The sequence below is a fragment of the Borostomias antarcticus genome (assembly GCF_949987555.1).
Source record: "Borostomias antarcticus genome assembly, chromosome: 4".
Taxonomy (NCBI): domain Eukaryota; kingdom Metazoa; phylum Chordata; class Actinopteri; order Stomiiformes; family Stomiidae; genus Borostomias; species Borostomias antarcticus.
The window spans coordinates 29,582,660-29,587,659 of NC_140237.1; positions in this window are offsets into that span (position 1 = coordinate 29,582,660).

Consider the following 5,000-nt stretch of genomic DNA (forward strand, 5'->3'; position numbering starts at 1 on the left):
ATTGGACAGTAAAAGGCCAGTCTTCAGGTGACAACTGGCCATGGTTATTCAGGCTTTTATTCATGCATATTTAGTGGATGGTAATGAGCTTTTTTTGCATTGTTGCATGAGAATGGCGGGTCCCTGGTGGCGTGGATGGCAGGACTGGACGGGCGGAGTGGAGGGCCATAGCGTGCACGTGTGTGTGTGTGTGTGTGTGTGTGTGCGCTCGTGTGTGTGTGTGTGACCAAACGCCAGGCTCCACTCCCCAGCCATCCGTTCGCTGGGCAGTGTGTACCTGCCACCTCGCCGTCCGCCCCTCTGCCCAAATACACCCTCGCGCCCCTCTGCTCAGCGACAACAGTGGCTCCCAGAATCTCAACCCCCTGCCCTCCGCTCGCACTCGACCCCCCACTCCCCCTCCATGTCCCAGAGAGATCGCCTCTGTATACCCTGGCTGTTGGACTTAAATGACTTCCTGGATTATTGATGACTTCATATCTGCATACGTGGTCGGACGGACTGAATGGTATTATCCTGCGATATGAGGAGAGCTTTGTTGACAAAGCAGTCCGGTCAGTCCGATTATTCATACCGTTCTCACTAGGCTTGGCTCGGAGAAAATCTAGTTTACGCAGACACACGCGCCCCCCCCCCCCCCCCACACACACACACACACACAGTACACTAGCCAGTGCTTCCCCCCCCTTTTTTCTCAGTCTTTGGACCACCATGTGCGATTGGATAAACAAAAAGACAGGGAGGGTCAAGGGTCATTGTCAATTAGTACCTACCCAGATGAGCAATTACTGGTCAACAGCGGGGATGGAGATTGCACCATTTTTCATCAGGCCTGCTTTCATATTCCATGCTTTACATGCTTGTCAGAATCAGCAGTGGGCCGTTGTAGACGCTGTTGGTTCTGATTAGTGTTGAACTCTTAGTTGCCGTATTACAGAGACAGCTGAGGTCTGCCTACGCACATGAATACAATATTTGGCTACGCTTACGTACTCTCATTCGGGGCCGCTTCTATTGTGCTTTCAACAACGCGCTTTCGTGCTTGCGTTGCGCGCTGGTTTGTGTGTCTGCACAATAGCGGAGGGTTCGGGGAGGCCAGCCAAAAAACGGTTCACCGTTCACGTCTCACTAACAATGGTCAGATGTATGAGATCTGGAGGTGGCTTTTCATACCACACGCTCAGATTTAGGAATCGCTGGCGTATTCGTGTCCGATGGGACCCCCCCTGGCCCCGCCTCCGACGTCACGCTGATTTGTATCTCGGAGCCGACGCTAACGAGGCCGCTAGCCGCTAACAGCCTCGGCGTCGGGTGTCGGACACCTGTGACCAGACGTGGCCGCGCCCGGCTTTCGGCGAGGGCGTCCCTGGTCAAACCGAGTCTCGGCGAGTCTCGGGTGTATCCGTCTGCGTGCGTGTGTGTGTGTGTGTGGGGGGGGTGGGGTGCCGTGGCCGGGACAGGCCGGGGACAGACAGAAGAGGCCTTCTAAATCAGCCGGCAATCCAAAAGGCCTCCCCATAAATCCTCCAAATGGGGCCAGGGTGCTGGGCGTAAAGCGCACCTGCAGGACTTATGTAAGTCTTATTAAACCATAAATTGCAACGCCGGCCCTCACCGGGGCCGCTCCCCGCCGGGATAAATCTCCGAGCGCGCTCGCCGAGGAGAAAGGGAGATGAGGGGAGAGCGAGAGAGACATATATGGGGTGGGTTTACAGTCGGAGGGGAAAAGAAAAATGATACTAAAAGTGTGACGGCGTAGCGTCGCAGTTTGACGATAGGCAGACAATGATGTGCTTTGATTGGGCCTAACGGCTTCACACCTCCTTCAGTTTCCCTGGGGCTGGGGGGGTGGGGGGGGGGGGGGGTTTAGGTGGAAGGATCAGGTCCAAAGGCCGTGATGCTCACCAGACTGTTAAGGTACACCCCCCCCCCTAAGACCACCTTCAATGGTTCTGGCTCGGTTGCAGCCCCTGACGCGTTGTCTGCTGTTGGCCCCTAGATTGGCTCCATGCAGTCACAGGGACACAGAGAGAGAGAGAGAGCGGGAGAGAGAGAGAGGAAGAGAGAGGGAGAGAGAGAGAGGGAGAGAGACAGAGAGAGAAAGAGGGAGAGAGGGAGAGAAAGACAGAGAGAGAGAGAGGGAGAGAGGGAGAGAGAGAGAGAGGGAGAGAGAGAGAGAGAGAGTCTCAGGGTTTGCAACACGGCCATATTTGTCGGATAAAACCCTGAGTTCCTGAGCCGGGGGCCCCTGGCGAGTTCCGCCCACGCCCGCGCTCTCCTCCCTCCCTGCCGGGGTCCCCTGAATTAAACATCAAAGCGCACAGGAGCGCGCGCAGGGCCCCGCGTCCATAAATACCAGCAGGCGGGGAGGGAGGGGGCGAGGGAGGGAGGGTGAGAGCAGATATTCAGATGGGGAAGAGCCAGGTCACCAGATCCCTCATACACACACTGTCAAAGCAGATTCATTTGTTCACAAAATGGGCGATGTTGTGCGAGGTTATTGATTTCCGCACGCCATCTGTCTTCTCCCGGGCTTTGGCGGACGCTCTCTGGCACTGCCAACCCCCCCCCCCCCCCCCCCCCGACTCAGGTAGACAGAGAGGAGTCACAGTGAAGATGAGCGGTAGAGTCTACGGAGGATTTCTGTGATAGTTAAGGCTTTATAACCACCTCGTTACATCACTCATCAGTCGGAACCACAAGCTACATTTAACCTTTGACCTGTTCTGTTTTGTACGCTACCGTACGTCGCGCGCTACGGCGAGGCTGGGAGTCGTGGCGATCTGTAACAGACACCTGGGCTCGTAACAGTAGCCTCCGTCCGGCCCGAACCTCCCCCTTCCCACTCGCGGCGCTAATGTCACAGTGGGCCGCCATGTTGGCTTGGACGGTGTCAGGAGCAGGCCTTCAAACATGGACTCCAGCTGCTGCTGTGTGCTCTCCTCAGCCGACACACACACGCCGCCGTGCCCCTGTGTTTGGGCTTGTGGACGGCACATGTAACTGGGCAGATTAGCACAGGGCGGTAAACACGCTCTCTTGAAGGGGAATGTCGCAGGGTCGTTAGATTTGAAGGAGTCGAAGCTCCGTTGAGGCGGGTTGAGGATGTTTGCGCTTGGCGTCAGGCCTCCCCGCCTATGTGGCGTAGACACACAGCACGCCCGCGCACACACACACACACACACACACACACACGTACACACACACACGCAAACAGAGTGACAGTTGCGTCTTTGAGTTGTAAATAGGCTTCTGTTGCCTTTCTCAGATGAGGGACTGAGTCCGTGTCACACACGTCATCCTCAACATACATAGGTGTGTGTGTGTGTGTGTTATTGTTATTGTACTGTTGTCGTTATTGCACTGTATTTTAGATTACTATTCTTGCACTTTGCCTTCAGCACTAGATTATGCTCTTAGTCACTTGTTTTAGAAAGGAGATGCACTTGTGAGTTCTGGCAAGTAGTAGTACATTTGCTTTTCCTACGTTAAATGCAATTATTGTTAGTCGCTTTGGATAAAAGCGTCTGCTAAATGACTGTAATGTAATGTGTGCGTGTGTGTGTGTTTGTGTGTGTGTGTGTGTTGGGGGGCCGTTCTCCTTGAAGAGTACGGAGATATTAAGTTCCTACTGATGTACAGCTGGAGAGAGAGAGAGAGCCGCCCTCGAGTTGAGAAGAACCCAGAAACATGGCGATAGAGCACACGAACATGAACATGCTGTCTTGTGATTGGTTTACATTCTCTGCCCCCCCAGTCCTGACAAGGTCAAAATAATGGCGGAGAAGAAGGCAGCGAGCAGCTGATAACAAGGTAATCTGATAATGATTTAACAGATGGATGACTGGGAGATTGAGGGCTGCTTATTCTGGGTCCTCGTTTTCCAATTAAACTCCCGTAAAACATGTATAGGTCTCACTAATTTCAGCGACACCAAAGTACACAGCACCTAAATGGATGGGGGGGGGGGGGGGGGGCGACATTGTTCTGTCTGCGATTTCTGTCTCATCGAGAGCCTCAATTATCCGCTAATGTGGATTAAAACCAGAAAAAATGGACAGCCGTCATGTGTGGGGCCCGCTGTGATGAGAAGATCAGTCTCCCCCCCCCCCCCCCCCGACCCCCCCCCTCCCCACTCAATCTCTGGACAGGGGTAATCGCGGTTCCAAACACCTGCGCTTCGACTGCCCTGACCTGCCGCCCAAACGAGCTCAATTAATGACAATTACCCCGCAGGTGTCACGACACAGACATTAACTGATAGGCAGCTATCTGGAGAGACCGGGCGTTCGTCCTCCAAGTAAATATGTAATGATTACAGCTGTGAAACGAGGGGCCCAGAGGGGGGGCGGGGCAGGGGGGGGGGGGGGGGCATGCTCGCTACCGGGGCAATCTATTTGTGTTTGCCTCAGCCCAGTGCTGCTAAGCAGCCTCCACAAAGCAGAATGGATGGACTTGATTCCCCACAGCCGAGAGCAGGGGGGGGGGGGTGGTATAGGCCTCCTCATCAGGTGAGGATCACAGAGGATATGGCCCAGATACGCTTGCTGAGCGCCCGTCCGGTTGTGCGTACACACAGGAACATTCCGCCGTCGTACTCCTCCACCGACTCCGCCTCGACGAGCTCGCAGCGTTTCAAAAGCGCGTCCCCAGGCGAACGGCGTTTTACGGATGGGGATGTATTGCGCAACCCGGCTCTGTATTCTCACAGCGCTTTATGTCAACATTAGGCAACTCAATATTTTTGGAAGTTATGCGCGGACATGTTTATTGGACTGGCGGCAATACTTGGAAGGCGGATATTAATTTTGTTGAATGTGCCGTCCGTTTGTGGCGCGCCGCTGCTCTGCTTCCCTGTGCGAGGAGAGATTTCTCAGGTGCAGCCGTCAACTTTAACCCTCCTTCTCCTGTGGGCTCACAGCCTCTCCCCCTCTCAACCCTCATTACCATAAAGGCATTAAAATGTGAATAGGAATTAATTTGGACTTTCCCCTCCATAG